The following is a 20376-nucleotide window of genomic DNA, read 5'->3' as shown; positions in this document are numbered from 1 at the left end:
ATACCCTAAAAAAATACAAGGTCACTTGACAGAGATAAGGACAATAGAATCTAGTGTCCCACTTGTTCTAGTTCTTTGAGAAAACTAAGTAATTTTAGCTTAAACTCATTCAAGCTTTTTTCTCTTTTACTTAAAATTTCTCTTCGGGACACCTGGGTGGCTCAGTGGTTGAGCATCTGCCTTTGGCTCAGGTCATGATCCTGGGGTTCTGGGATTGAATCCTACATCAAGCACCCTGTAGGGAGCCTGCCTCTCCCTCTGCCTATGTTTCTACCTCTCTCTGTGTGTCTCTCATGAATAAATAAATAAAATCTTTAAAAACAAAAAAAATTATCTTCATTTGCATCCTCCTCTGCTGTGCTCCTATCTTTATTTTTTATTTTTTTTTTATTTTAAAGATTTTATTTATTTATTCATTCATGAAAGACTGAGAGACAGAGAGAGCCAGAAACAAAGGCAGAGGGAGAAGCAGGCTCCATGCACCAGGAGCCCGATGTGGGATTCGATCCCGGGTCTCCAGGATCGCGCCCTGGGCCAAAGGCAGGCGCCAAACCGCTGCGCCACCCAGGGATCCCTGTGCTCCTATCTTTAATGAAGGTTTGTGCTGCCTTCATTTCAAGGCTAATTTCCCATCTTGGTCCTTGATCCCAACTTTCTTGACTCCTTTTAGAGAAGCCCGTGATGGTTGGTTAGTTCTTTTATCCCACAGACATTCAGCAGTCCCTGAAGGCCTATTATTGGTGAGTCATAGGTCAGGTGTGGCAGCTTGCAGAGTTGACGGTCTGGATCCTCCAGTTGTGAGTCTAATGGAGGAAGCAAACAAGTAGACAGTTACAATTTGGTGTGACTGCTCTGGGGTCTTTAAAGGGGGCTCCAGGCACCCAAAGGCTGGATGTCAAATCCATTCTAGGAAAACCAGGAAAGATTTTCCAAAGGTGGCAACTAAACTTAGAGGAGGGCATTACAGGTAGAGTGAATAGCATGTAGAAGAGGCAGGAGGAGGAATGATCAAGTCCTTTGCTATCTTCCATTTGAGGGCAGTGTATGGAAAGAGATTCTTAAGGGGTTTTAATTACATTTTTGCCACCAACTTACTATGGGATTTGCATCAAATCATCTAACTCTCTAATCCTTAATTTCTTCATTTATGAAATAGAGGGACAGGAAAATATGATTTCTAAGGCTCTAAATTAGTGTCTTGTTGACTACCAATCTATGCCACATGTATGTATGCATTTATATGTGTATATGTATGTATTATGTACATACACTGTATATGCTATCTACGACCATCTTGGTCCTTTATGAATAGATAAGAATCATCTAATAATTAGCACAATTATTATTTAAATGTTTGACTGAAGTTTATCTTTGTTTCTTTTACCAAAAAGTTTGCAGATCAATATAATTAAATTTGGAGGAAAAGAATAATCAATCTATTATAGTTCTAAATGAATGCCAGCAAATTGTCTTCAGCCCCACTTAAAAACCCCTTTAGCACAATCCTTGACAACTTTTTGGTTCTAAATTAGTGAAATATTAGTGTGCATGTGTGTATTTGTGTGTGTGTGAGGATGTGTGTATAGTGTATATACCCTCTGTACTACCATTATTCTCACCAGCTCTTTCCGGATATCCAAGTAATATGTTGGATTCATATAAAAAAAAAAACCTGGCAACTAAAACCAATAACTATTTAACTATATAACATTTACCATTTGTGATAAACTCAAATGCATTTCAAAAATAATTAATAAATAATAGCAATACACCTGTCGCTTCTTGAGCACTTAAAGTGTGCCTGGTGCTGTGCTAATAAACACTTTTAAACTAATCTTCATGACCTTTAAAATTTTTTCTTTTAAATTACAGTAAAATATGCATAACATAAAAATTACCATTTTAGCTGTTTCTAAGCATAGTTCAGTGACATTAAGTGCCTCCACATTGTTGTGCAATCTTCACTAACATCCATCTCCAGAGTTTTTTCACACTGTAACTCTGAGCCCATTAAACAATTATGCCCCATTTGCCCTCGCCCCCAGCCCTTAGCAACCGCCATTCTACTTTCTTTCTATGAATTCAACTGTTTTAGGAACCTCATATAAGTAAAATCATATAGTATTTGCCCTTTTGTAACTGGCTCATGTCACTTAGCATAATGTATGACCTTTAACTTTAAAGATCATAAAGAAACTAGGATACTTGGTAGGAGCAAGGTATAAACTGAACAAAACAAAGATGCTGTGACAACCAAAAATCTTTATATAACACAGGCAAAGTTTGGTGATTATAACACTTATAACACTTTTTTTTTTTTTTTAAGTGAGCATGTGCTAGTGGAGTCCGGGAGGGGAGAAGGAGAAAGAATCCTAAGCAGGCTCTACACCCAGTGTGGAACACAATTCAGGGCTTGATCTATTGACCCTGAGATTATGACCTGAGCTGAAATCAAGAGTAGAATGATTAACCCACTGAGCCACCCAGGTGCCCCTGTAGCACAAAGTCTTCAATTTCCTCAAAAATTCTTAAATCAAATACTCCTAACTTGGATTAGCCTTTTTTTCCCCAGTGCCTTTCAAAAAGGACAGTGCATGGCTTGCATGCTTTGCAAGTTAATAGAATCGAGTCACTAGTGACTTTTTCCAAACATCTGAAAAGAAAATTTTCTCATCAAGAGGAGAAAGGTGTCTTGAATCTTTAAACATTGCAGTCAGTAAACATAATATTTTGTACCTATTCTGCTCAAGGTATTACCCAAGACTCAGTGATTTTCTTTTAAAGATTTTATCTGTTATTTCATGAGACACACAGAGAGGCAGAGAGATAGGCAGAGGGAGAAGCAGGCTCCATGCAGGGAGCCCGATGTGGTACTCGATCCCAGGACCCCGGGATCATGCCCTGCGCCAAAGGCAGATGCTCAAACACTAAGCCACCCAGGTGTCCCAAGACTCAGTGATTTGTATCCTCAAGCATTTGAGTTTAAAGACAGTTCCCTAATTTATGAACTGGTTGGTGTCAGTTAATGTCTCCATTTTACAGATGAGGAAACAAAGGCTTTCAGAAGGTAAATAACTTGGCTAAAGTCATTCAGTTAGGTGAATGATGCATCAGACCTAGAACTGGGCCTGTCTTACCAAGTGTTCTTAACTACTAAACTTTGGCAGGTGTGTATGTTTTAAGCCCTCCAGTTACCCTGTCAATAAGAGATTATTATTCCTACTTGACACTCAGTCCCAGAGCTCTTACTCAGAATTCCGGCATTTACATTTTATGTAGTCAGACACCCTCAAATTCCATTTTAAAAATACATGTTAACATCGTAAATGAATGAAAAGGAAGTTTTTTATCTAAGCTGTTTGAAGATTGTATAGGAGAGGAAGAAAATTTCCTCAACCTTCTTAATGTCTCTGGCTAGATCTGAAAATTAAACTGGCAAAAACAAAATTAACAGAAGAGAAGCATACAAATTCATTTAACAAGTTTCACATGACATGGAAGCCTTTATAAGGAAATAAAGACCCTAAGAACTGGTTAAACTTGAGTATTTTTATGCGTGGTTTGAGAAGAGTGAACAGTTGTAGAGAAATATATAGGACAAAGGGAGTAGGAGCTAAATGTAATAGATGGAGAAATTTCACTCTGCCTTCTTGTTTGGATTCTTCTCTTATCCTTCTGTCTTGGAGGTAAGGATGTTCCTTTCCTCCAGGTTTGTGGAGGGCACTTCTCACATGAGGATATTATGACCTTCAGGGGAGAATTGCTGGGGAAGATCAGAGAAACCTTCCTGCTTCTGTTGTTTTCTCGAGCTTTTTCAGCTTAAAATATTCAATATGCTGAGGTCCCATATTTGGAAATAGTGTGTTCCATACTTCATCAACTGTATGCTCAAAGATAGTTGTCCCAGTTTTTAAATGTCACTGGTTGAACAGGGCAAAAGCAGAGCCAGAGCAATTAGGAGCCATTGTTATATTAAGAAATAACTGAATTTAGGCTAATGAAAACAAACTCACTATCAAGAATGATCATGAAATTAAAATATTCTCTTCTCTTGACTGACTAGAATAATATTTGGTTTCTGAGTTCTGCTATCCATTTCTTCTTTCATAGCTTTTAAGATGTATGAAGTCATCCCGAATCCTGTTTAACGCCCTATTCAAACTCTTTTCACTCTGACCAATCACTGTGTATGAGCTGATCTTAGGGAGATAGTATCAGGAGACTTTTGTCAGAGGATGTCCCTGCCCAATAAGTTTTTATGACCTTTTTTTATCTGCAAGAGTTGCTAGTATTGCTTTTCAGCATGAAATAGACTAATTTTGTTCATTAAAGTGCTGACAGAGTTGATGACTCACTGTAGGAATCAATTGATATTATCACAATAATATAACCAGTTAGAGGAAATTCACTGAAGCATATAAAAATTTATTTGATAGTTGGTTTATGCAGGTTGAGAAAAGGTTGAAATATGCTTTTACTGGAAATACAATAACCAAAACCCTCATAGGCTTGGTCTTTTTCCCCTTCCTTTGTTGTTTTCCTTTGACTAAGGAAATTTGATTTTGGCAAAGCCAAGTGAATATAGAACAGAATCTTTTATTTGTGACAAATGTAACCTTAATTAATTAGAGTATAAGCTAAGCTGCTGTTTAAAAAGAGAAAGAGTACATGAAAGAGGAACCATAAAACATACAGTGGTTTAAATGAGATGGTTTATTTCTTTCACACATACCATTCCAGAAAGAGGAGTACTGGTCCAAAAAGGCAGACAGGTCAGCTCCATGAGATCACTCAAGGACTTAAGTTCCCTATGTTTTTACTCCACCAGTTCCTAAGATGTTGGCCTCATATAGGTAGTTAAAATTAAATCAATGTCTCATCCAAGTTCCAATTCAGAGAAAGAGGGAAATTTTAAGCAAAAGTAGAAGACAAGCAATTTTCTTTTAAGCAATAGTAAGGAAGTTGAATATGTTACTTTTGCTAACATTCCATTGACATATGTTTTATTCATGGCCACACTTAGGGCAGGGGAACTAGGAAATACAGTCTAGTTCAGCAGCCATGTGACCTGTTAAATTCTTATGTCTATGGAAGAAGGGGGAAATTTTTTTAGAGAACAATTAGAAGTCTGTCACAGTTTGCTCCTCTGGCCATTCACCATATCTATGATTACCTTTATTCTTACATATAAACACTATCTTCCTCCCAAGGGAGACATTCAAAAAGCCCATTCAGTTATTTCATCTGCTTAAAGTCAAGGGATTCTAGATGAGGCATAGTCCTTTCTCTCAGATATGGAATGTTTCCTTGAAGTCCAGTGACAAAATATCTGCTCATCTCTCATACAGTGCACAGAAGTTGTAGGGAAAAGTGTAACTTCAACAGAAGTTCTCATTTGGAAAGGGAAGAATAGGAAACATACCATAATCACCAGTCTGTCGGAATTTACTGCTCTAGTGGTAGAGGAATGTTCTTGTTTAGCCCATTTGGCAGCCCCCTTGTTCTTTTTTTTTCTTTCTTTTTTTTTTTTTTTTCTTATCTCTAGGAGTATTTCATTATCCATTGTCCTCTGTGATGACATCTGAAGTTAGTATAAGAGAGTAAGTATGCCCTTCTTGGAAACTCTACAGTTTTCAAAGTGTGCTTCCTATTTGTGGAGATTTGGAAGCCTTGGAGTTGTTTTAGTGATCAAACAAATAGAAGCTTTTTTTTTTTTTTTAAGTCAGCCTTTTGCTCTGTTTAGGGAATTAATTAATTAATATTTTTGTGAACTTTTGGTCTTTTGCTTCTAGTTAGTTTGTTGTGAATAAACAGATCCAAAATTTTTTTTCTAGACATAGTTCTTAAGTCTTCTTGTTGTCTGTTTGCTTTTAGTGGCCCATTCTCTTCTTCTTCCATTTTAATAGATGTTACCCTGAGGCCAGCTAAAACCACAAGCTTGGGTAGGAAAGCAGCACCCTTAAATTGGTCTTTAACTTTTGGCTCGATCTATATTTTGGCTGAGAAGATTTAATGAGATTGATTAAATGAGATTTAATGAGAGATTCTTAAGAAAAAATAAAGAGCCTATTTATCCTACCATTTGGAGGACAATTTAGATTTTCTAACTCCGGGACACCTGGGTGGCTCAGTGGTTTGGCCGGGGTGTGATCCTGGAGACCTGGGATCGAGTCCCACGTTGGGCTCCCTGCATGGAGCCTGCTTCTCTCTCTCTGCCTGTGTCTCTGCCTCTCTCTGTGTGTCTCATTAATAAATAAATAAATAATCTTTTAAAAAAAAGATTTTCTAACTCTGAGGCCTCAAAATCAAGGTACTTGATCAGTTTAAATTATAGACCACTTAACAGCCACTTCCTCTACAGTGACAGGTATCATAGACACATTCACTCTACCTTTTAGTTATTACACTTTCACCTTTATTGTGACATTAAAAGGTTCACCAATTTTCCAGTCTGTAGTATCTGTTTTCTTGCCGTATCTTTCACTCAACCACAAAGCTAAGAAATTTATTTTAAGTTTTAATTTTGAATTTTGCTAGCATCTTACTTCTAAGTACCAGTTTCTGTATTATAGGCTAAATTGCCATACCAATGCCAAATACAGTGCCTTAAACAAGAAAGACTTTTTTTTTTTCTTTTTTGTGACAGACTGAGGATAGGCCTGTGGTCAAGTTCAGTATGCAGCTCAGCACCATGAGATCATCCAGAGAACCAAGTTCCTTTCATTCTGTTATTCTACTTGAGGGTTTCTCAAACTCAGTATTATTTTTTAAAACATTTTATTTATTTATTTGAGAGAAAGAGAGAATGAGAAAGAGAGGGAGAGAGCACAAGCGGGGGTGAGGGGCAGAGGAGAGGGATAAGCAGACATCCCGTGAAGCAGGGAGCCCGACTCAGGGCTTGATCCCAGGACCCCTGGACCATGACCTGAGCTGAAGGCAGTTGCTCAACTGAGTGAACCACCCAGGTGACCCTCAGACTCAGTACTATTGATGTATTGGGGCCAGCTAATGGTTTGTTGTGGATGGTTACCCTGTGCAGTATAGGATGTTTAGCAGTATTTCTGGCCTCTATATACTGGATGTCAATAGCACTTAACTAGTTAAGACCAACAAAAATGTCTCCAGACTTACCAGATGTCCCCTGGGAGGCAATATCACTCCTGGTTGTGAAACATTGCCTTATAATCTCTTGGAATCATCTTCATATATGTGGTCAAAGCAGATTTTGATCCATACTGGAGAGAAAAACCAACCAATCCAAACAGTCTCAGATGCTATAATTAGCAATGACATTAATATAGTAATTATAACTTTATTCCATATGTTCAAAAAGTTAAGATATGGAAGATGTAAAAAAGACCCAAACTGAAGTTAAAGAGATAAAATTACAATGTTTGATAGAACTAAGAAATATGTTACATGGAGGTTGGCTGGGAAGACAGCAGAATAGGAGGACCCTAAGCTTGCGTCATCCCACCAATATAACTAGATAACACTCATATCAGCGTAAATAATGTGGATGATGATCTGAAGACTAGTAGAACAAACCCCACAACTAAAGGTAGAGAAGAGGCCATATCAAAGAAAGTAAGCAGGGTGAAGACACAGTTTGGGAGCGAAATGGACTGTGGCCATTCAATGAGGTAAGGAGGGAGCTAGTCATGTAAAAAACAGAATTTCACAACAGCGAACCTATGAATAAGGAGGATGAATCGCCATAACATTTGTCTTTGAAAGCAAAAGGGGCCAAATTTCATGAGTTCTTATAACCAGTGAGACTTAAAACCTGGAATTTTAAAAACCAGCAGGTTCAGCTCTGGGAGAGCCCTGAAGGCATCAGGAAGGGAGTCTCTGCCCTTCAAAAGACAGCAAGACAAAAAGCCCATGCACGTACAGCATAGCACCAGCAGTAGACTGGAGGGAGAGTGATTTGTTCATCTCAGAGCATGGCGTAGAGAGATAGGGATCATTGGGAGACCCCTCCAGGAACAAAGGAGCTGGTAGGTGCCATTTCCCTCTGCTGCTCCCCAGCATAAACAATGGCTACCTGTGGGAGCCAGTAGCACTCATTACCTAACTTGCTTGCACCAAGCCTCTCCATCTATACCCCCCACCACACACCTCCACACTTCAGCAATCTGCCCTTCCAAGTCATGCTCTTGGCACTGCAGGCCCCCTCCTGCAGACTGCTACAAATCCTGCCAACACCATATCTCCTGACCTCATTTCCAACAGTGGAGGAAACAGGTCTCATTTCACAAGCAAACTACCGTGTGCCTTTTTAAAAAGTACCCTACTCCTCCTGGGGACCAAATACTGCCCATAATAGTCAAAGAGAGGCTCTGCAGACAACTGGACTGAAAGAAAAATAGACCAAGATCCAACAGCCCAGAACATGCAACACACAAAGGAGATACTCCCTGAAGTGCCAGGCCCTGGGAACACTACACTACCAGGCACTACAGGACCTCTTCATCATAAAGCTATTTATTGTCCTTAAGAGCAGGGGAAGTAGCTGACTTTGCTAATACATGGAAACAGACACAGAGAGTTAGGCAAAATAGGAAGACAGAGAAATATATCCCAAATGAAAGAACAGGACCAAACCACAGCAAGAGACCTAGGCAAAAAAGACATAAGTAATATGTCTGATAAAAAATTTAAAATAATGATCCTAGGGGTACTTGGCTGGCTCAGTAGAAGAGCATGTGACTCTTGATCTTGGGGTTTTGAGTTTGAGCCCCACATTGCGTGTAGACATTAAAAAATAAAAATAAATAAATAAGCAATGATCATAAAGATACTGGACCTGAGAAAGAGTAGAAGACATCAGTGAGATCCTTAACACAGAGATAAAAATAAACCAATCAGAGATCCAGAACACAATAAATGAAATTTAAAATACACTTGATGGAGTAAATAGCAAGTTAAATGGATCAGGGGAACAAATTAACAACCAGGAAGACAAAGTAGTGAAAAGTAACCAGCCTAAGCAAGGTTCAGAAAAGAAAATTATACAAATAGAGATTAGTCTCACAGAACTCATCAAGTATAATAACACTGGAATTATAGGAATCTCAGAAGAAGAAGAGGGAGAAAAGGAGACAGAAAATTTATTTGAGGATATAATAACTGAAAACTTCCCTAATCTGGGGAAGGAAACAGATATCCAGATCCAGGAAGTACAGAGATTCCCCCAAAAAATTCAACCCATGGAGATCCACTTCAAGACATATAGTCATTAAAATGGCAAAAATTAGTGATAAAAAAATTTTTAAACAGTGCAAGAAAAGACAGTTATATACAAGGGAAACCCCATAAGGTTCTCAGTGGATTTTCAGCAGAAACTATGTAGGCCAGAAGAGAATGGCATGATATATTCAAAGTGCTGAATGGGAAAAAGCTGTATCATCAAGGAAATCATTCATAATAGAAAGAGAGATAAAGTATTTCCCAGACCAACAAAAATTAACAAGTTCATGACCACTAAACCAGCCCTACAAGTAATATTAGAGACCCTTTGAATAGAAAGGAAAAACCAGGGACACCTGGATGGCTCAGCAGTTGAGCATCTGCCTTTGGCTCAGGGCATGATTCCGGAGTCCTGGGATCGAGTCCCATGTCGGGCTTCCTGCATGGAGCCTGCTTCTCCCTCTGCCTATGTCTCTGTCTCTCTCATGAATAAATAAATAAAATCTTAAAAAAAAAAAAAAGTTTAGGGATCCCTGGGTGGCACAGCGGTTTGGCACCTGCCTTTGGCCCGGGGCGCGATCCTGGAGACCCGGGATCGAATCCCACGTCGGGCTCCCTGCATGGAGCCTGCTTCTCCCTCTGCCTGTGTCTCTGCCTCTCTGTCTCTCTCTGTGTAACTATCATGAATAAATAAATTAAAAAAATCTTTAAAAAAAAAAAAAAAAAAGTTTAGGGTGGCCCGGGTGGCTCAGCAGTTTAGCGCCGTCTTCAGGCCAGGGCGTAATCCTGGAGACCCGGCATTGAGTCCCACGTCGTGCTCCCTGCATGGAGCCTGCTTCTCCCTCTGCCTGTCTCTCTCTCTCTCTCAGGATTAAATAAATAAAATATTTTTAAAAAGTTTAAAACATAAAAAGAAAGGAAAAACCATAAGGAAACTATGAAAAGTAAAAAACACACAAAAAAGTAGAAATTTAATACATCTATAAAAATTAGTCAAGGAGGGGTGCCTGGGTGGCTTAGTCAGTTAAGCATCTACCTTTGGCTTGGGTCATGATGCCAGGGTCCTGGGATCCAGCTCCATGTGGGCTGCTCAGCACAGAGCCTGCTTCTCCCTCTCTCTTTCCCCTCCGCACTGCTTGTGCTCTCTCTTGCTATCTTTCTCTCAAATAAATAAAATATTTTAATAAAACCAGTCAAGAGATTCATAAAGTAAAAAGATTCATAAAATATGACACCATATACCTACAATGTGGTGGGGAAGAGGAGTAAAAAATGGGTTTAAACTTAAGTGACCATCAACTTCATATAGACTGCTATATGCAGAAGATGTTACTTACATACCTAATGGTAACCACAAATCAAAAACCAATAATAGATATGCAAAGAATAAAGAGAAAGGAATCCAAGTATATCACTAAAGAAAGCCAACAAACCATGAAAGTGAGCAAGAGAAGAGAGAGAAAAATCTACAGAAACAACCACAAAAAAAGTAACAAAATGTCAATAAATACATATCTATCAGTAGTTACTTTAATGTAATTAAAGTAATTTAATTTAATGTAAATGAACTAAATGCTCTAATCAAAAGACATAGGGTGACAGAACACATTAAAAAAACAAACAAACAAACAAAAAACAAGACCCATCTGTATGCTCCCTACAAGAGACTCATTTTAGACCAAAAGACACCTGCAGATTGAAAGTGAGGGGATAGAGAAACATTTATCATGCAAATGGATGTCAAAAGAAAGCTGAGGCAGCAATACTTATATCAGACAAACTAGATTTTAAAACAAAGACTGTAACAAGAGATAAAGAAGGACACTGTATAATAATACAGGTGACAATCCAGTAAGAAGTTGTAACAATTATAAATATTTATGCACCCAACATGGGAGCTCCCAAAAATAAAGCAATTAATAATAAACATAAAGGAAATAATAGAGGACTTTAATTACCCCACTTATATCATTGGACAGATCATTCAAAGAGAAAATCAACAAGAAACAGTGGCTTTGAATGACACACTGGACCAATGGATTTAACAGACATACTCATAACAGTCCATCCTAAAAGAGCACAATACACATTCTTTTCAGGTTCAGATAGAACATCCTCCAAAGAAATCACATATTAGGCCAGAAAACAAATCTTAACAAATTAAAAAAAAATAGGAAGTTATACCATGCAGCTTTTCTGACCACAACAACTCTGACACTAGGAATCACATGCAAGAAAAAAATCTAGAAAGAGCACATATACATGGAGGTTAAATAACATGCTACTACAGAATGAATGAGTCAAATAAGAAATCAAAGAAGAAATCAAAAGTACATGGAAACAAATGAAAATGAAAACACGGTGGTCCAGGGGCAGCCCAGGTGGCTCAGCGGTTTAGTGCCGCCTTCAGCCCAGGGCCTGATCCTGGAGACCTGGGATCGAGTCCCGCGTTGGGCTCCCCCCATGGATCCTGCTTCTCCCTCTGCCTGTGTCTCTGCCTCTCTCTCTCTCTGTGTCTCTCATGAATAAATAAATAAAATCTTAAAAAAAAAAAGAAAAGAAAACTTGATGCAAACCTTTGGGATGCAACAAAAGTGGTTATAAAAGAGAAGTTTATAGCCTAACTGAAGTTTATAGCCAGACTCAAAAGCAGAGAGGACACAGATAAATAAAGTCACTAATGAAAGAGGAGAAATAACAATAACACTGCAGAAATAAAAACATTTATAACAGAATGCTATGAAAACCTGTTTACCAACAAATTGGGCAACTTAGAAGAAATGGATAAATTCCTAGAAACATATAACCTACCAAAACTAGAGGAGGAAGAAATAAAAAATTTGAACAAACCAAACACCAGCAATGAAATTGAATTAGTAATAAAAAAAACTCACAAAAAGACAAAATCCAGGACCAGATGGCTTCACAGGTAAATTCTACCAAACATTTAAAGAATTATTACCTATTCTTCTTCAACTATTCCGGAAAATACAGGAAGAAGAAAAACTCCCAAATTAATTCTGGGAGGTCAGTATCATCCTGTTAATAAAACCAAATAAAGACACCACAGGAGTGCCTGGCTGGCTCAGTCAGAAGAGCATGTGTGACTCTTCATCTAGGGTTGTGAGTTTATACTCCTTGTTGGTTATAGAGATTATTAAAAAAATAAATAACCTTTAAAAAAAGATACCACAAAAAGGAGAGAACTACAGGCCAATATCTCTCATGAGTATAAATGAAAAAAATATTATCAAACTGAATCTAGAATACATTAAAAAAAAAACACATACCATGATCACGTGGAATGTATTCCAGGATGCAAGAGTGGTTCAGTATTCACAAGACAATCAACATGATATGTCACATCAATAAGAGAAAGGATAAAAACCATATAATCATTTCAATACATGCATAAAAAGCATTTGACAAAGTACAACATCCATTCATGATAAAAATCCTATGCAAAATAGGTATAGAGGAAACATACCTTAACATAATAAAGGCCTTATATGAAAAACCCACAGCCAGCATCATACTCAATGATGAATCTGAAAGCTTTTCCCCTAAGGTCAGGAAAAAGACAAAGATGTCCACTCTTACTACTTTTATCAACATAGTGCTGGAGTTCTCACCATAGCATAAAGACATTAGACATCATAAAGAAATAAAAAGCATTTAAATTGGTAAGGAAGAAGTAGAACTCTCACTATTTGCAGATAACATGGTACTCTATATAAAAAACCCTAAAGACTCCACCAAAAAAACTACTAGAACTGAGAAATGAATACAGTAAAGTCACAGGATACAAAATCAATGTACAGAAATCTGTTGCATTCCTATACACTAGTAATGAAGCAGCAGAAAGTGAAATTAAGGAATCAGTCCCATTTACAATTGCACCAAAAACAATAAAATATATAGAAATAAACATAAAGAAGTAAAAGACTTGCACTCTAAAAATTATAGAACACTTATGAAAGAAATTCAAGATGACACAAAGAAATGGGTTAGAAGAACAAATATTGTTAAAATATCTATATTACCAAAAGCATTCTACAGATTTAATGCAATTACTATAAAATACCAATAGCATTTTTCACAGAACTAGAACAAACAATCCTAAAATTTATATGGAAACACAAAAGATCTCAAATATCCAAAGCAATCTTGAAAAAGAAAAACAAAACTAGTGGTATCATAATTCTAGATTTCAAGTTATATTACAAAGCTGTAGTGATTCAAACAGTATGGTACTGGAACAAAAATAGACACATAGGTCAATGGAACAGAATAGGAAACCCCAAAATAAGCCCACAATTACATGGTGAATTAATCTTTGACAAAGTAAGAAAGAATATCCAATGGAAAAATAGTTTCTTCAACAAATGGTATTGGGGAAATACATATATGCAAAAGAATGAAACTCAACCACTTTCTTCCATAAAATGGATCAAAGATCTAAATGTGACACCTGAAACCACAAAAATCCTCAAAGAGAACACAGATAATAATGTCTCTGACATGGTCTGTAGCAACATTTTTCTAGATATGTCTCCTGAGGCAAGAGAAATAAAAGCAAAAGTAAACTATTAGGGAGTACCTAGATGGCTCAGTCAGGTAAGCATATGCCTTCAGCTTGGGTCATGATCTTGGGATTGAGCCTTGTGTCAGTCTTTTTGCTCAGCAAGGAGTCTGCTTCTCCCTCTGCTCCTCCCCCTGCTCATGCTCTCTTTTATTTTCACTGTCTCTCTCAAATAAATAAATAGAATCTTTAAAAAAATGTTTTTAATCCTAAACTATTGGGATTACATCAAAATAAAAAGTTTCTGCACAGCAAAGGAAACAATCAACAAAACTAAAAAGCAACCTGCTGAATGGGAGAAGATATTTGCTGGTGACATATCCAATAAAGGGTTAGTATCCAAAATAACTAAAGAACTTATAAAAGTCAATACCCAGAAAACAATCTAATTTAAAAAGGGCAGAAGACATGAACAGACGTTTCTCCAAAGAAGACATATAGATGGGGATGCCTGGGTGACTCTTCGATTGAGTGTCTGATTCTTGATTTCAGCTCAAGTCGTGATCTCAGGGTTGTGAGATCTCAGGGTTATGAGACCCTTGGGCTCCATGCTCAGCAACAGTCTACTTGAGATTTTCTCCCTCTGCCCCTCACCCACTGTGGAGTGCACATGTTCTCTCTCTCTCTCTAAAATAAAGGATATCTTAAAAAAAAAAAAAATACAGGTGGCCAAGAGACACATGAGAAGATCCTCATCATCACTTATCGTAAGGGAAATGCAAGTAAAAAAAAAAAAATTAAAAATAAATAAATAATTAATTTAAAAAGGGAAATGCAAGTGAAAACTATAATGAGATTTACCTTATACCTATCAGAATGGCTAAATTAACAACAAAAACAACTATCAGCAAGGATGTGAAGAAAAAGGAACTCTCTTACACTATCAGTGGGAAAGCAAACTACTGCAGCCACTGTGGAAAACAATATGGAGGTCCTTGAAAATGTTGAAAATAGAACTACTTTATGACCCATCAATCATACTACTGGGTATTTATCCAAAGAATACCAAAACACTAATTCAAAGAGATACATGCACCCTAACATTTATTGCAGCATTATTTACAATAACTCAGATACGGAAGCAAGCCAAGTGTTCCATCAATTGATGAATGGATAAAGATGTGGAATATATATATATATATGAATATATATATATATTCATAAAATGGAATATTATTCAGCCATAAAAAGAATGAAATCTTGCCATTGGCAACAACACAGATGGTATTAGAGAGTATAATACTAAGTGAAATAAGTCACTCATAGAAAGACAAATACCGTGTGATTTTACTCATATGTGGAATTTAAGAAACAAAGGAGCAAGGGGAAAGAAAGAGAAAGAGAGAGAGACAGATAGACAAACCAAGAAACAGACTGTTAACTATATAGAGAACAGCCTGATGGTTACCAGAGGAGAGGTGAGTGGGGGAATGAATGAAATAAGGAATGGGGTTTAAAGAGTACACTTACTATGATGAAAAATAATAAAAATAAGAAAAGAAATACCATTGATCAAAAAACTGAAATATAGTGAATGGGATTAATGGCAGATAAGACATTGCAGAAGATTAGCAAACTTGCAGACACACCAACTGAAACCATTCAAATTTAAATGCAAAGAGAAAAAAAAATTTTAAGATTTTATTTATATATTCATGAGAGACACAGAGAGAAGGGGGCATAGACACACAGACAGAGAAAGAAGTAGGCTCCATGCAGGGAGCCCTATGTGGGACTAGATCCCAGGACTCCAGGATGACGCCCTGGGCTGAAGGCAGGCGTCCAACCACTGAGCCACCCAGGTGTCCTGAGAAAAAAGAATTTTAAAAAAGAAAGGACTAACTAGTTTTATGATATTTCAGAAGGCCTCCTGCATATGTAATTGGGGTCCTTGAAGAAGAGGCAAGGGCAAAAGGGCAGAAAAACCATTTGGAGAAATAGTAGCTGATGTTTTCCCAAATTTGATGAAAACTATAAATGCATAGATCCCAAAAGTTCAATAAATTCCAAGCAAAAGACATATGAAGAAAACTACACTGAGGCATATTATAATCAAACTGTTCAAAACCTGTTATGAAAAGAAAATCTTAAAAGTGGTCAAAGCAAAAAAGACACAGTATCTATAGCAGAACAGAGTATTATAGCAGATTTCTCCTTAAAAACAATACAAGCAATAAGGTATTAGGACAGCAGGGCACCAGGGTGGCTCAGTTAATTAAATGTTTTCCTTTGGATCAGGTCATGATTCCAGGGTCCTGAGATGGAGCCCCAGGTCAGACTCCTGCTCAGCAGGGAGTCTGCTTCTCCCTTTTCCTCTGTCCCTTGCCTCTGTGCGCGCTCTCCACCGCCCCCCCCAGCTCTTTCTCAAATAAATAAATAAAATCTTTTTTTTTTAAAGGCAGTAGAACAGAAAAAAAAAATTGAAAAACACAAATGTCTTTACAAAAGTAAGACAAAATAGTTTTACAGACATGTAAAACTTGAAGGAATTCATTTCTAGCAGATAAGAATTACTGAAAATGTTAAAGGAAAGCCTATGGCTGAAGGAAAATGATACTTGATAGAAACAGGAATGTGTTCTACACAAATATAGAACACTGCAAATGGTAACTATATGGGTAAATGGATAAGACTTTTTTCTTTTTGTTTAAATATCTCTAAAATATATAATTCATTATTTAAACAAAAATAATAACAATGTGTTATGGAGTGTATAGCATATATAAACTAGAAATGTGTGACAGCAATAAAATATAAGGCAAGAGGGAAGATACGGTAGTATGCCATTCATTGTAAGGCACTTAAGCTAAATGTGAAATGTGTAATACCACTTGAAGGCAAACTGTGATAAGTTAAAGCAACACTAATGCAACCACTAAAATAGCAAAACAGAGTTATAGCTGATAAGCCAACAAAGGAAGTAAAATAGAACCATAAAAAAATTCAACCTGAAAAAAAAAACTAAAAAAAAAAAAAAAAAATTCAACCTGAAAGGAGAAAAAAAGGAAAAAAGAGAAAAGAGTAGGTCAAACAAATAAACAATACAAGATGATAAACATATATGTACACAATAAGACTTCTAAGCAGACCAGGAAAGCAAGAGAGAAGATGCATATTACTAACAACAGATTCTACAAACATTACAAAGGATAATAAGAGAACATTCTGAACAGCTTTATGGCAATAAATTTGATGACTTGGATGAAATGGACAAATCTGAAAACCACAAACTGTCAAAGCTCACTTCAAGAAGACCGAGATCATCTGATTAGCACTTTATCTGTTAAAGAGTACTCTTTTCACAATACATTTTATTTTGCAACTTGAAACTCATTAACTAGAGGAACTAGAATCATGGTCATAGGGGTACTAAGTTCTAACATTTGAACAAAGCGGTATGTCTTGTATCTTAAGACATAGAAGCTGCTGAGAAAAACAGCGTAAGATTAATAGAAGAAAAGATGTTTTCACAATTTACCCCCATCTAGTCAAAATTCTCTAGTTAGTATTCTGTAATATGTACCCCTCTGTTCTTCCACAGTTATGGATTCTTGAGGTTCCTTGCTTTTCTGCCCATCCTTTTGATAGGTTCCTCTTCCTTCTCAGGTTTTAGCAGTGGATGGTCTTTGGGCCTTTTGCATTTTTGCATTGTGTGAATTCACTTTCCAAAGAAAATAATTCCTAAATTTTGTTCTAGCTCAAGTTCCAATTTTATTTTTTCAGCCACCCTATATAAAATCTTCAGTGGCCTTTGATATTTCTTTTTTTATTGTCACTATTGATGTGTGGATAAGGCAGCTTATGTATCGTACAGCACAGCTTCATAGGGGTGTCATTTACAGAGACAGTGATCTGCATATCTGTACATCATGTTCTTGATGATTACACTATCTTAACTTTTTTCATTCTCCCATTAAAGTCTCTGAGCTAAACCCTAGCACTATATTCTGAAAGCAACTTAATTCTATATATCATGCCTCCTTTTCTTTCTTTATACAGTCTTCCTAGCCCCCATGTACTTATGGCTCAAACCCTACCCCCTTTAAAGGATGGTTCCTGACTCCTTCTGCCTGAACATGAATGAACATCTGCTGCAATTACAAAGTGTATCATTCACTTTGTCACTAACATACTGTGTTTCATTTTATTAAGAGCTTTCATATAGGTATGTCCTGCATTCTCCCATTAGATTATTTCTTAAAGACAGTATGAAGCTTTCTTTTTATCTGCCAGAGTGGCAAGTGCATTTCTGCATGTTCAGCAGTCGTCCCTAATTCCAGGATTGATGCACAGAGTAGCAAAAGGCCAAAGGATTAACCTCATCCTTTTTCTAGTTGTTGTATATAAGTAGATTGCACTTCATCTTAAGCAATACTTGAAGTAGTTTTGATTTTTCCCTAATGATCTATCCTTGTTTTCATGTTTTATATTGGAGAGAAAGAAACCACACTAATCCTTGCTTCTTTAGATTAATATTTGTTAAATCGTTTATATAGTAAATGCAGGTCTTTTCACATTGATTATGTATGCCAAAAACTCCTTTGAGTACAAAAGTCCCATTTTCTTAAATTATTTTTTTTTTCAATTTAAATAATCATGAATGGAAAGGCGGCACCTGCGTGGCTCAGTGGTTGAGTGTCTGCCTTTGGCTCAGATCATGATCCTGGAGTCCTGGGATCGAGTTTTGATCAGGCTGTCTGTAGGGAGCCTGCTTATCCCTCTGCCTGTGTCTCTGCCTCTGTGTGTCTCTCATGAATAAATAAATAAAATCTTTTTAAAAAAATTGTGCATGGAAAAAAATTTCCCTCAGTTAAAATTACCAGTGTTTAGTACAGTTTTAGACACTGTTTCCATCCCTTTTCTTCTGTATTTAATAGAACTTTACTAACTCCTAAAGATTTGGAATAGAATTCACATGCCTTAGTCTTTTCCTGGAAATTGTCCATACTATATTCACATGGATGATTCTAACTTCATCATGAATCTCTACTCCTCTACTCCAGCTGAACTGGAAGTGAACTCAAGATTAGCCATGCACACCTTGGGCTTGTCTGCTTTCTGTATGGAAATAGCCTTTCAGCCTTTCTAAGTCTACATATGTTTTCAAGTCCAGCTCACACCTAACCTCTGGTCATCATTTACCTTCCTGTGTTACAGTCTTCAATAGGGATATCTCTCAGGAAAATACTGATGTGTTACAGCTTACATGCTAAAGTAAGTGCTTTTAAATATCTGCTTTATTTTACTTAAGTGCTACGTAAAGAATTTAAGGGAAGTTCTTTGAAACTAATTTGTTCATTTGTTACTGTGCGCTGGGTCTGCTCTGCAACTCTGTGTGGGTGGCACTTTGCATTATAGGAAAGATTAGACTTTTTGCAGGTATAGTATATTGGAGTGGGGGTGTGAGGGAATACCAGATAAGGAATCTAAACACATTGCTGGCTCTTCCTGAGTCAGTTATTCACTGAATAACTTTAGTGACATCATTAAATTCGTTTATTCCTGATACACGAGACATTTAAATAGAATTACAATAGACATTCAAATCTGTTAATTCTCAGTTTGAAATTTAGTGCCACCATTTTCTGTTGATAAATTGAGTGTGAGATGCACATCTTTGCATCTTTGGTATTTTTTCTCATTTATTTGAATAATTACAGACTTGACTACTTTTACTATCTTATCCTTTCTCTTTAGCTTTCTTCATCAATTTGTTATATGTACCTTATCTCAGATTTCTTTCTTTGACATTACTAGTCTGAGATCTCTCCCTCTTGTGGCAGGAAGTGGGAGAGGCTGATTCCAGCAGGTGTGGGACTGGTAGTGAGTTATCTATCTGAGATGGTAATACACTCATAAAGTTTGAGAGTTGAGCAGATGAACTGAAGGGCATCACCAAGATGGGCATGGGCCATCCAGTAAGGCTGGCCTAGGATGAGTTTGAAGAACCTGAGTACAAAGCCAAGAATAGACAGAACTGTCAAGAAAGCAAATGAAAATAAGTGTAAAGAGGGCAGTCTGGAGATGGAAGAAGGTAGGGAGCAGGTGGGGGGCAGTGAGGTAGTGGGGAGTCGAGTAGATGCTTATATGCAACTGGGCTTTTACGTGTTCTGCAAGCTCTTAGGTGCTTGAGCCAGCTCCATTTTAAATGATCAGCCTTGGAAAGGAGGTTACCAGTCAATCTATTCTTTTTTTAAAAAAATCTATTCTTAATTATTAAATTATAAATGCCTCCTCCTTAATTATAAAATAATGGAAGATGGCGTATTTCAAATAGGACCCATTTTGTTCTTGGTGATATTTAAGAGGCTATTAGAAAGTTTTTCTTCTTCTTCCTTTTTGTAGAGAACATACTGCAGTATTTCAAAAAATATACTGTTAACAGATAAGTGATTTTAAAACAGAGAATTAAGTCTTACTTTTATTTATTTATTTTTTTAAGTCTTACTTTTAGATTAAAGTTAGTTTTTAACTCAGCTACCATTTTAATAAAATAGGCAATTTCAGTAAATATAAAAATATACATATGTATATGTAAATTGTAGTTATCATGACTTGGCATTTTATGCTAGGTTTAGGCAATTTTATGTAAATAGAAGAAA

At 36.8% G+C, this 20376-nt stretch overlaps 1 protein-coding gene and 1 pseudogene across 10 annotated transcripts in view; one reads left to right on the top strand and one right to left on the bottom strand.

Annotated features, from left to right (window-relative positions):
• RABGAP1L (RAB GTPase activating protein 1 like) overlaps nt 1-20376 on the top strand; it is a 729489-nt gene that overhangs the window by 531062 nt on the left and 178051 nt on the right. The gene's annotated exons all lie outside the window — the stretch shown is intronic.
• LOC112648645 (male-enhanced antigen 1-like) overlaps nt 667-20376 on the bottom strand; it is a 33129-nt pseudogene continuing 13419 nt past the window's right edge.

Source organism: Canis lupus, chromosome 7 (genome assembly GCF_003254725.2).
Source record: "Canis lupus dingo isolate Sandy chromosome 7, ASM325472v2, whole genome shotgun sequence".
NCBI classification, from domain to species: Eukaryota; Metazoa; Chordata; class Mammalia; order Carnivora; family Canidae; genus Canis; species Canis lupus.
The sequence above is the reverse complement of the archived record's forward strand: the minus strand, read 5'-3'. Positions and strand labels throughout refer to the sequence as shown.